A 12133-nucleotide genomic window follows, 5' to 3' on the forward strand; every position below is an offset into this window, starting at 1 on the left:
GAGAGGGAGGGGAAGGGGAGAGAGAGAGTGGGGAAGGAGTGAGAGAGAGGGGTAAGGGGAGAGAGAGGGAGGGGAGAGAGTGGGCAAGGGGAGAGAAGGGAAGGGGGGAGAGTGGGGAAGGGGAGAGAGGGGAAGGGGAGAAAGTAGGGAAGGGGAGAGAGAGGGGAATGGGAGAGAGTGGGGAATGGGAGAGAGGGGAAGGGGAGAGAGAGGGGAAGGGGAGAGAGAGGGGAAGGGGAGAGAGAGGGGAAGGGGAGAGAGTGGGGAAGAGGAGAGAGAGGGGAAGGGGAGAGAGAGGGGAAGGGGAGAGAGAGGCGAAGGGGAGAGAGAGGGGAACGGGGGAGAGTGAGGAAGGGGCGAGAGAGGGGGGAAAGGGGAGTGACAGGGGGGAAGGGGAGTGACAGGGGGGAAGGGGAATGAGAGGGGGAAGGGGAGAGAGGAAGTGGAAGTGGAGAGAGGGGGAAGAAATGAGAGAGAGGGGGAAGGAGTGAGAGAGAGGGGAAGGGGAGAGAGGGGAAAGAGAGGTAGAGAGGCGGAGAGGTTTAGGGAGGGAGTTCCAGAGCTTGGGGCCCAGGCAACAGAAGGCACGGCCACCGATGGTGGAGCGATTATAATCAGGGATGGTCAGGAGGGCAGAATTAGAGGAGTGCAGACATCTCGGGGGGTTGTGGGGCTGGAGGAGGTTACAGAGATAGGGAGGGGCGAGGGGCTGGAGGGGGTTACAGAGATAGGGAGGGGTGTAGGGGCTGGAGGAGGTTACAGAGATAGGGAGGGGCGAGGGGCTGGAGGAGGTTACAGAGATAGGGAGGGGTGTAGGGGCTTGAGGAGGTTACAGAGATAGGGAGGGGTGTCGGGGCTGGAGGAGGTTACAGAGATAGGGAGGGGTGTAGGGGCTGGAGGAGGTTACAGAGATAGGGAGGGGTGTAGGGGCTGGAGGAGGTTACAGAGATAGGGAGGGGTGTAGGGGCTGGAGGAGGTTACAGAGATAGGGAGGGGTGTAGGGGCAGGAGGAGGTTACACAGATTGGGAGGGGTGTAGGGGCTGGAGGTGGTTACAGAGATAAGGAGGGGTGTAGGGGCTGGAGGAAGTTACAGAGATATGGAGGGGTGTAGGGGCTGGAGGAAGTTACAGAGATACGGAGGGGTGTAGGGGCTTGAGGAGGTTACAGAGATAGGGAGGGGTGTAGGGGCTGGAGGAGGTTACAGAGATAGGGAGGGGTGTAGGGGCTGGAGGAGGTTACAGAGATAGGGAGGGGTGTAGGGGCTGGAGGAGGTTACACAGATTGGGAGTGGTCTAGGGGCTGGAGGTGGTTACAGAGATAGGGAGGGGCGAGGGCCTAGGAGGGATTTGTAAACAAGGATGAGAATTTTGAAATCGAGGCGTTGCTTAACCGAGAGCCAATGTCGGTCAGTGAGCACAGGGGGTGATGGGTGAGCGGGACTGGGTGTGAGTTAGGACACGGGGCAGTGAGCACAGGGGGTGATGGGTGAGCGGGACTGGGTGTGAGTTAGGACACGGGGGCAGTGAGCACAGGGGGTGATGGGTGAGTGGGACTGGGTGCGAGTTAGGACACTGGGTCAGTGAGCACAGGGGGTGATGGGTGAGCGGGACTGGGTGTGAGTTAGGACACGGGGGCAGTGAGCACAGGGGGTGATGGGTGAGTGGGACTCGGTGTGAGTTTGGACACGGGGCAGTGAGCACAGGGGGTGATGGGTGAGCGGGACTGGGTGTGAGTTAGGACACGGGGGCAGTGAGCACAGGGGGTGATGGGTGAGTGGGACTGGGTGCGAGTTAGGACACTGGGTCAGTGAGCACAGGGGGTGATGGGTGAGCGGGACTGGGTGTGAGTTAGGACACGGGGGCAGTGAGCACAGGGGGTGATGGGTGAGTGGGACTGGGTGCGAGTTAGGACACTGGGTCAGTGAGCACAGGGGGTGATGGGTGAGCGGGACTGGGTGTGAGTTCGGACACGGGGGCAGCGAGCACAGGGGGTGATGGGTGAGTGGGACTGGGTGTGAGTTAGGACACGGGGCAGTGAGCACAGGGGGTGATGGGTGAGCGGGACTGGGTGTGAGTTAGGACACGGGGGCAGTGAGCACAGGGGGTGATGGGTGAGTGGGACTGGGTGCGAGTTAGGACACTGGGTCAGTGAGCACAGGGGGTGATGGGTGAGCGGGACTGGGTGTGAGTTAGGACACGGGGGCAGTGAGCACAGGGGGTGATGGGTGAGTGGGACTCGGTGTGAGTTTGGACACGGGGCAGTGAGCACAGGGGGTGATGGGTGAGCGGGACTGGGTGTGAGTTAGGACACGGGGGCAGTGAGCACAGGGGGTGATGGGTGAGTGGGACTGGGTGCGAGTTAGGACACTGGGTCAGTGAGCACAGGGGGTGATGGGTGAGCGGGACTGGGTGTGAGTTAGGACACGGGGGCAGCGAGCACAGGGGGTGATGGGTGAGTGGGACTGGGTGTGAGTTAGGACACGGGGCAGTGAGCACAGGGGGTGATGGGTGAGCAGGACTGGGTGTGAGTTAGGACACGGGGGCAGTGAGCACAGGGGGTGATGGGTGAGTGGGACTGGGTGCGAGTTAGGACACTGGGTCAGTGAGCACAGGGGGTGATGGGTGAGCGGGACTGGGTGTGAGTTAGGACACGGGGGCAGCGAGCACAGGGGGTGATGGGTGAGTGGGACTGGGTGTGAGTTAGGACACGGGGCAGTGAGCACAGGGGGTGATGGGTGAGTGGGACTGGGTGTGAGTTAGGACACGGGGCAGTGAGCACAGGGGGTGATGGGTGAGTGGGACTCGATGCGAGTTAGGACACGGGGCAGTGAGCACAGCGGGTGATGGGTGAGTGGGACTCGGTGTGAGTTAGGACACGGGATCAGCGGGCACAGGGGGTGATGGGTGAGTGGGACTGGTTGCGAGTTAGGACACTGGGCAGCGAGCACAGTGGGTGATGGGTGAGCGGGACTGGGTGTGAGTTCGGACACGGGGGCAGTGAGCACAGGGGGTGATGGGTGAGTGGGACTGGGTGCGAGTTAGGACACGAGGATGTGAGCACAGGGGGTGATGGGTGAGCGGGACTCGATGCGAGTTAGGACACGGGGCAGCGAGCACAGTGGGTGATGGGTGAGTGGGACTGGGTGTGAGTTAGGACACAGGGCAGTGAGCACAGGGGGTGATGGGTGAGTGGGACTGGGTGTGAGTTAGGACACAGGACAGTGAGCACAGTGGGTGATGGTTGAGTGGGACTGGGTGCAAGTTAGGACATGGGGCAGTGAGCACAGGGGGTGATGGGTGAGTGGGACTAGGTGTGAGTTAGGACACGGGGCAGCGAGCACAGAGGGTGATGGGTGAGTGGGACTCGGTGCGAGTTAGGACACGGGGCAGCGAGCACAGAGGGTGATGGGTGAGTGGGACTGGGTGCGAGTTAGGACAGGGGGCAGCGAGCACAGGGGGTGATGGGTGAGTGGGACTGGGTGCGAGTTAGGACACGGGGCAGTGAGCACAGGGGGTGATGGGTGAGTGGGATTCAGTGCGAGTTAGGATATGGAGGCAGCCCAGTTTTAGATCACCTCTAGTTTACGTCGGGTATAATGTAGGAAGAAGTGAGAGACAGGGGAAAGGGGATGGAGGGGCGGGGAGGGGATGGAGAGATTGAGGGGAAGGAGTGAGAGAGGGAAGGGGAGAGAGAGAGAGACGGGAAAGGATAGAGAGTGAGGGGAGAGAGGGTGTGGCGAGGGGGGAATGAGTGAGAGACAGGGAGAGCGAAATAGCGGGAAAGGGAGAGCGGGGTAAAAAGATGTCGATTGGGGAAGGCAGAGAGAGATTTGGATGGATAGAAAGTGTAACAGAGACAAAAGCCTGTTGTTGGAGGGTCGGTCCTGGAGCTGTTTAATATTTATCATTAAAACCCTTATTAATATTTATGATTGAAACTTTTCCGAATAGACAGTGAATTTTGAGGAGGACCCTGGGAGTTTTGAACTCATGACCCCTGGTTTATTGGACCAGTTCTCTAACCCCTGAGCTCTGGAGCCACCTGCTTTGGGAAAGACACGGGAAGGAGCAGGAAAGAGAGGGGAAGGGAAAAGAGTAAGTGGAAGGAGTGAGAGAGAGGGGGAAGGGGAGAGAGTGGGGAAGGGGAGAGGGAGAGAGTGGGGAAGGGGAGAGGGAGAGAGTGGGGAAGGGGAGAGGGAGAGAGTGGGGAAGGGTAGAGGGAGAGAGTGGGGAAGGGGAGAGGGAGAGGGAGAGAGTGGGGAAGGGGAGAGGGAGAGAGTGGGGAAGGGGAGAGGGAGAGGGAGAGAGTGGGGAAGGGGAGAGAGAGTGCAAGAGAGACAAGAAGAGGAGAGGGGAGCCTGCAGTTCCAGGGTCAGTCTCAGAGCTGTTTAATATTTATAATTAAAGCCCTTGTTAATTGACGGTGAATTTAAATACTGAGATTAATTTTGAGTCGTCCCCCGTGAGATTTCAACTCACATTCCCTGATTTACAAGACCAGTGCTCTAACCCCTGAGCTATGGAGCCACCTGTTTGGGGAAACACAGGGGAAGGAACAGGAAAGAGAGGGGAAGGGAAAAGAGAGAGTGGAAGGAGTGAGAGAGAGGCGGAAGGCGAGAGAGAGGGGAAGGGGAGAGAGTGGGGAAGAGAGGGAGGTGGGGCAAAAGAGGGAGGGAATGGAGAGAGGGAGAGTGTGGAAGGGGGGAGAGAGAGGGGAAGGAGTGGGAGAGAGAGAGGGAGAGGAGCGAGTCGGAGGGGAAGGGGATAGGGAGACAGGGAGGAAGAGAGAGGGGCAGGGGAGAGAGAGGGAAGAAGGGGAGAGAGATGTTAAGGGGAGAGAGGGGGAAGGAGTGAGAGAGAGAGGGGGAGGACAGAGAGGGGGAGAACCTGAAAGGAAAGGGAAAAGAGAGAGACGGGAGTGTAAGAGTGTGGTGGTGGTCCCGGGGGTCAGGTTCACCTCTGACCTACTTGAGCGGTTCGAATCGCCCCCCACTCCCTTGGCATCTAGACTCTGGATTTATTTGGGGGGGTGTGACAAAGTGCAAAGGTCAATGGTTTGGTGCAAAAGAACTTTGATTGTATTAAAGACAAGAAAATACAATGTCAAAACTTATAATCACTCTGATAAAGAACAATACATTACACATTCAAAGGGGGTGTACAGTAAAATGACACCTCCCACCTCCCCATACCTAATCCTAGCTAGATGAGACTCCAGGGCAGGCAGGGACTATGCTTACCAATCCTTTCTGGTCAGTTAGCGGTAGTTCACGGTTTCGGGGTTCCTTGAATTGTGTAGGTTCTGCTTGCCGTACCCCGAACATCGGAGAAGACTTCTAGCTGCACAATCTTCAGTTGGGTTGAGTCCACTGATGCGGTAAAGCACCTTTTGGATCTATGGGGTAAGTACTCGGTTTTCTTCGTTAGAAATAGGTTCAAAGTCTCTTTAGGTAATGTTTTCACCTGTTGGTAGTCAGGCCTTAGATTGTAGGCTGGAAACTTTCGATTCTTCGGTTTCTTCCAGTTGGAGTTTATTTGGAGTTTGGTCGATCGCGGTGGTTTTTCATTGATACCACGTTGGCTGTGGTCAGTTGTTGCTGCGATGGTGATGTTCTTCCTTCAGGACTTCAGGACTTCGAGGCTGGAGAAGTTAGTTTACAACGGTCGCGTTGGTTTCTCTCCCTTCTTGATGACACAAGCGTGGTCTCGATTGTATGGCAAAGTATGTCATATCCTCTGTTAAAACAGGGGCCAGTTATACGGTTTGAGTGGTTCTAATCTTCACACCAAATCAGTCCAGGATTCTTTGTTTGTATTTGGCGGGCTTGACTCTTCTTTGTAATATTTTGGCGGGCTCGTTTCAAGTTAATATGTTTTGTGTGGGTTGATGTTCGATAAACTGTTTCCTGATGGAAATATTAGTTTGGTAATCGCAATGTCCTTTTGTGCTTAGTTGTTCGCATACAGGCTGGATTGGGCCTCTTGGTGATGTATATGCTGAAATGGTTTTCCAGATTCAGGTTGATGGTTGGCTATCTCTGGGTTATTTGTTGTAATGTTAATGTCTCTTGTGGAGAAGGATTCTCGAATACCCATTTCTCCAGACAAGTTATGTTAGTCCCAACACCCAGACAGTCTCAATAATCAAGTTGTCTCCTGTCAGTTCTTTAGGCCCGCACACAGCCTTGAATGTGTCTTTAAAAAGTCCAAAATTCTATTCAAGTTCGTAGTTTCTTCCATAAGCACTTTAGGGTTCCAAACTTTCCATCGATAGTCCCAAATTAAATATCCTTTTGAATGAGCCCAAACACTGTGAGGGGGTTCATCTGAATGTTGCATCCTTTCAAGGGGGAAGAGAGTGGGGGGAATGAGAGACAGGTGTCTAAATACTAAAATTAGGCTGTACTGCAATTTGAACTCACGATCCCTGGTTGATAAAACCAGTGCTCTAACCCCTGAGCTATGGAGCCACCTGCCCTGCAAAAGACACGGGAAGGAGCAGGAAAGAGAGGGGAAGGGAAAAGAGAGAGTGGAAGGAGGGAGAGAGAGGGGAAGGGGAATGGGAGAGAGTGGGGAAGGAGTGAGAGAGATGGAACGGGAGACTGGTCTTTGGCCAGGGACTCCCAGGTGTCGGTGGGGATGTTGCACTTTATCAGGGAGGCTTTGAGGGTGTCCCTTGTAACGTTTCCTCTGCCCACCTTTGGCTCACTTGCCGTGAAGGAGTTCCGAGTAGAGCGCTTGCTTTGGGAGTCTCGTGTCTGGGACATGTGGACAATGCGGACCGCCCAGCAGATAGCTCTTGGTCGGCTGGTGCGGACACGATGGGCCGAAATGGTCTCCTTCCGTGCTGTAAGTTTCTATGAGTCGATGATATATCGGTGTCTCTGAGACTGGATGTGGAAAAGGTGGGATACAGACTGGGGGTGGGAAGTGAAAGTGCTGTGGGCAGATTATAAAGTGCGGAGTGAGTGGTTCCTGTTGATGGTGTCGGCCTGTCGTCGATTGACGGTCAATTCAGCAACAGAAGCCAAAATTGAGTAGGCCCCAGTGAGATTTGAACCCACGACCCCTGGTTTACTAGACCAGTGCTCTAACCCCTGAGCTATGGAGACACCTGTAACACCAGCTCCTGTTTGCATCTTACTATTGTAAACAAGGAGGTGGGGCCCGAATAATCATTCTCGGTGATTCATCCCTGAACATTGACAGAATCTTACAGCACACAAGGAGGGCCATTCGGCCCATCATGTCTGTGTCGGCTCTGTGAGAGAGATTCGTGCTTGGAAGTTGTAAAAGGAGGGAGAGAGGGGAATGAGTGGGAGAGGGAATGGGAGAGAGAGGGGGAAGGAGTCAGCCAGAGGGGAATGGGAGAGAGCGGAATGGGAGAGAGTGAGAGGGGGAGGGGAGCGAGATGGGAAGTCGAGAGAGGGAGGAGGCAGGGGAGAGAGAAAGGAAGGGGAGAGGGAGAGAGCAGGGGGGAGAGATGGGAAGCCGAGAGAGAGAGGGAGGAGGCAGGGAAGAGAGAAAGGAAGGGGAGAGGGAGGGAGCAGGGGAGAATCTGAAAAGAAAGGCAAAAGAGTGAGAGAGAGGAGGGAGGAGAGGGAAAGGGGAGAGAGAGGGAAAGGGGAGAGAGAGTGGGAAAGGGGAGAGAGGGAGGAGGGAGGGGAGAGAGAGGGAGCAGAAGAGAATCTGAAAAGAAAGGCAAAAGAGGGAGAGAGAGGAGTGAGGGGATGGAGCGGAAGGAGAGAGAGAGAGGGAAAGGGGAGAGAGAGATGGAGAAAGTGAGATTGCGGGAAAGTGAGAGAGGAGTTAAAAACAAATGTAGAACAGGTTGTGATCTGGAAAGCAGAGAGACAGGGAAAGGTGTGAGGGGAGCCTGTAGTTCCAGGGTCAACCTCAGAGCTGTTTAGTATTTATAATCAATGCCTTTGTTAATTGACGGTGAATTTAAATACTGAACTTATTTTGAGAAGGCCCCAGTGAGATTTGAACCCACGACCCCTGGTTTACTAGACCAGTGCTCTAACCCCTGAGCTATGGAGCCACCTGCTCTGGGCTGTGGGTCATTCCCCAGTTAGTGCTATGTGTTTGAAGAATGAGGAGGGGTCAGTGAAACGCTCAGATTGTGTCTCATCCCCCAGACTCCTGCCTCCGTCTCTTCAATATTCACCTCTCAACATCGATATATCGGGTCTTTCACGTAGTAAAACATCCCAAGGCAACTCAGTCACACTCTGCCTCAATCTCTCTGTCTCTCTGTCTCTCTGTGTCTCTGTGTATCTTTCTCAGTCTCTCTCTCTCTCTCTCTGTCTTCCTTTCTCACTCTCTCTCTGCCTCAATCTCTCTGTGTCTCTGTGTATTTTTCTCAGTCTCTCTCTCTCTCTCTTTCTTTCTCAATCTCTCTCTGTCTCTCTATCACTTTGTCTCTCTGTCTCTCTCTCTCACTCACTCACTCTCGCTCTGTTTCTCTCTCTTTCTCAGTCTCTCTCTCTCTCTCTGTCTCTCTATCACTTTCTCTCTGTCACTCACTGTCTCTCGAGCCGGAAGGGGTTAGAGGGGGGAAGGGGAAAGTCAGAAGGGAAAGGAGAGAGAGAGAGAGAGGGAGGGGAGAGATTGAGGAGTGAGTGGAGAGAGAGGAGCGGAGAGTGGGAAGGGGAGAAAGCGGGGTAAAGGAACAGGGAGAGGGAAGGAGTGAGTGAGGGGGGAAGGCGAGAGAGAGAGAGAGAGAGATGGAGAGAGAGAGGAGCGTGTCAGTAGTTGTTATTACATCGATAGTCCACGAGGTGGGGCTCTATTAGAGGAAGAGAGAGGGAAGGGGAGAGAGAGGGGAAGGAGTGAGAGAGAGGGAAGGGGAGAGTGAGGGGAAGGAGTGAGAGAGAGGGAAGGGGAGAGTGAGGGGAAGGAGTGAGAGGGAGGGAAGGGGAGAGTGAGGGGAAGGAGTGAGAGAGCGGGAAGGGGAGAGTGAAGGGAAGAAGTGAGAGAGAAGGAAGTGGAGAGTGAGGGGAAGGAGTGAGAGAGAGGGAAGGGGAGAGTGAGAGTAACGAGTGAGAGAGAGGGAAGGGGAGAGTGAGGGGAAGGAGTGAGAGAGAGGGAAGGGGAGGGTGAGGGGAAGGAGTGAGAGAGAGGGAAGGGGAGAGTGAGGAGAAGGAGTGAGAGAGAGGGAAGGGGAGAGTAAGGGGAAGGAATGAGAGAGAGGGAAGGGGAGAGTGAGGGGAAGGAGTGAGAGAGAGGGAAGAGGAGAGTGAGGGATAGGAGGGAGAGAGAGAGAGGGAAGGGGAGAGTGAGGGGAAAGAGTGAGTGAGAGTAAAGGGGAGAGTGAGGGGAAGGAGCAAAAGAGAGGGAAGGGGAGAATGAGGGGAAGGAGTGAAAGAGAGGGAAGGGGAGAGTGAGGGGAAGGAGTGAGAGAGAGGGAAGGGGAGAGTGAGGGGAAGGAGTGAGAGAGAGGGAAGGTGAGAGTGCGGGGAAGGATTGAGAGAGAGGGAAGGGGTGAGTGAGGGGAAGGATTGAGAGAGAGGGAAGGGGAGAGTGAGGGGAAGGAGTGAGAGAGAGGGAAGGGGAGAGTGAGGGGAAGGATTGAGAGAGAGGGAAGGGGAGAGTGAGGGGAAGGAGTGAGAGAGAGGGAAGGGGAGAGTGAGGGGATGGAGTGAGAGAGAGAGAAGGGGAGAATGAGGGGAAGGAGTGAGAGAGAGACGGGGAAGAGGAGAGACAGAGGGAACACCAACAATAATGTATATTTATAAAGCGCCTTTAACGTAGTGAGCACAGGGGGTGATGGGTGAGTGGGACTGGGTGTGAGTTAGGACATGGGGCAGCGAGCACAGGGGGTGATGGGTGAGTGGGACTCGGTGCGAGTTAGGACACGGGGTCAGTGAGCACAGGGGGTGATGGGTGAGCGGGACTGGGTGTGAGTTAGGACACGGGGGCAGTGAGCACAGAGGGTGATGGGTGAGCGGGACTTGGTGCCAGTTAGGACACGGGGCAGTGAGCACAGGGGGTGATGGGTGAGTGGGACTGGGTGCGAGTTAGGAGACGGGGCAGTGAGCACAGGGGGTGATGTGTGAGTGGGACTGGGTGCGAGTTAGGACACGGGGTCAGCCGAGTTTTGGATCACCTCCAGTTTATATTGGGTGGAATGTGGGAAGAATTGAGAGACAGGGGGAAGGGGAATGAGAGGTGGGGAGCGGAAGGTGGAGAGAGAGAGACAGGAAAGGATAGAGAGTGGGTGTGGCAAGGGAGGGGGGAGACGGGCAAAGCGAGATCGCGGGAAAGGGGGTAAAAGATGCAGAATGGGGGTCGGCAGAGAGAGATTTGGATGGAGAGAAAGTGTAATCGAGACGACAGCCTGTTGTTCCAGGGTCGGTATCAGAGCAGTTTAATATTTATAATTAAAGCCCTTGTTAATTGACGGTGAATTTAAATATTGAGCTAATTTTGAGTAGGCCCCAGTGAGATTTGAACCCACAACCCTGATTTACTAGACCAGTGCTCTAACCCCTGAGCTATGGAACCACCTGTTTTGGGAAATGCAGGGTAAGGAGCAGGAAAGAGAGGGGAAGGGAAAAGAGAGAGTGGAAGGAGTGCGAGAGAGGGGGAAGGGGAGAGAGATCGGAAAGAGAGAGAGGGAGGAGGCAGGGGAGACGCCTGCCTCCGTCTTTTCAATATTCGCCTCTCAACATCGATATATCGGGTCTTTCACGTAGTAAAACATCCCAAGGCAACTCAGTCACACTCTGCCTCAATCTCTCTGTCTCTCAATCTCTTTCTCTCTCTCCCTCTGTCTCTCTCTCTCTCTGTCTCTCTATCACTTGCTCTCTGTCGCTCACTGTCTCTCGAGCCGGAAGGGGTTAGCGAGGGGGAAGGGGAAAGTCAGAAGGGAAGGGAGAGAGAGAGAGAGAGAGGGAGGAGAGAGATTGAGGATTGAGTGGAGAGAGAGGAGCGGAGAGTGGGAAGGGGAGAAAGTGGGGGAAAGGAACAGGGAGAGGGAAGGAGTGAGTGAGAGGGGGAAGGGGAGAGAGGGAGAGAGAGAGATGGAGAGAGAGAGGAGCGTGTCAGTAGTTGTTATTACATCGGTAGTCCACTAGGTGGGGCTCTATTAGAGGAAGAGAGAGGGAAGGGGAGAGTGAGGGGAAGGAGTGAGAGAGAGGGAAGGGGAGAGTGAGGGGAAGGGAAGGGGAGAGTGAGGGGAAGGGAAGGGGAGAGTGAGGGAAGGGGAGAGTGAGGGGAAGGAGTGAGAGAGAGGGAAGGGGTGAGTGAGGGGAAGGATTAAGAGAGAGGGAAGGGGAGAGTGAGGGGAAGGAGTGAGAGAGAGGGAAGGGGAGAGTGAGGGGAAGGATTGAGAGAGAGGGAAGGGGAGAGTGAGGGGAAGGAGTGAGAGAGAGGGAAGGGGATAGTGAGGGATAGGAGTGAGAGAGAGACGGGGAAGAGGAGAGACAGAGGGAACACCAACAATAATGTATATTTATATAGCGCCTTTAACGTCGTGAAACGTCCCAAGGTGCTCCACAGGAGGATTATGGGATAAAAATTTGACACCGAGCCACAAAAGTAGAAATTAGCGCAGGTGAAGAGGTCGGTTTTAAGGAATGTCTTGAAGGAGGAAAGAGAGGTAGAGAGGCGGAGAGGTTTAAGGAGGGAGTTCCAGAGCTTGGGGCCCAGGCAACAGAAGGCACGGCCACCGATGGTGGAGCGATTATAATCAGGGATGGTCAGAGGGCAGAATTAGAGGAGTGCAGACATAAGGACATAAGAACATAAGAATTAGGAACAGGAGTAGGCCATCTAGCCCCTTGAGCCTGCTCCGCCATTCAATAAGATCATGGCTGATTGTGGGGTTACAGAGATAGGGAGGGATGTAGGAGCTGGAGGAGATTACAGAGATAGGGAGGGGTGTGGGAAGTTACAGAGATAGGGGGGGTTGTGGGGCTGGAGGAGCTTACAGAGATAGGGAGGGGTGTAGGGGCTGTAGGAGATTACAGAGATAGGGGGGGTTGTGGGGCTGGAGGAGGTTACAGAGATAGGGAGGGGTGTAGGTGCTGGAGGAGGGTACAGAGATAGGGAGGGGTGTAGGGGCTGGAGGAGATTACAGAGAAAGGGAGGGGTGTGGGGCTGGAGGAGGTTACAGAGATAGGGAGGG

General features: G+C 54.9%; 3 non-coding genes across 3 annotated transcripts; all 3 read right to left on the bottom strand.

The window, feature by feature from the left end:
- Positions 1-7039: 7039 nt before the first annotated feature.
- Positions 7040-7112, bottom strand: trnat-agu (transfer RNA threonine (anticodon AGU)). Its single transcript has one exon. It is a non-coding gene; the product is annotated as a tRNA-Thr (tRNA).
- Positions 7113-7971: 859 nt separating this feature from the next.
- On the bottom strand, positions 7972-8044 carry trnat-agu (transfer RNA threonine (anticodon AGU)). Its single transcript has one exon. It is a non-coding gene; the product is annotated as a tRNA-Thr (tRNA).
- A 2393-nt stretch (positions 8045-10437) lies between these two features.
- Positions 10438-10509, bottom strand: trnat-agu (transfer RNA threonine (anticodon AGU)). The gene has a single exon. It is a non-coding gene; the product is annotated as a tRNA-Thr (tRNA).
- Between the last annotated feature and the right edge of the window lie 1624 nt (positions 10510-12133).

This window comes from Pristiophorus japonicus, unplaced genomic scaffold (assembly GCF_044704955.1).
Source record: "Pristiophorus japonicus isolate sPriJap1 unplaced genomic scaffold, sPriJap1.hap1 HAP1_SCAFFOLD_288, whole genome shotgun sequence".
NCBI classification, from domain to species: domain Eukaryota; kingdom Metazoa; phylum Chordata; class Chondrichthyes; family Pristiophoridae; genus Pristiophorus; species Pristiophorus japonicus.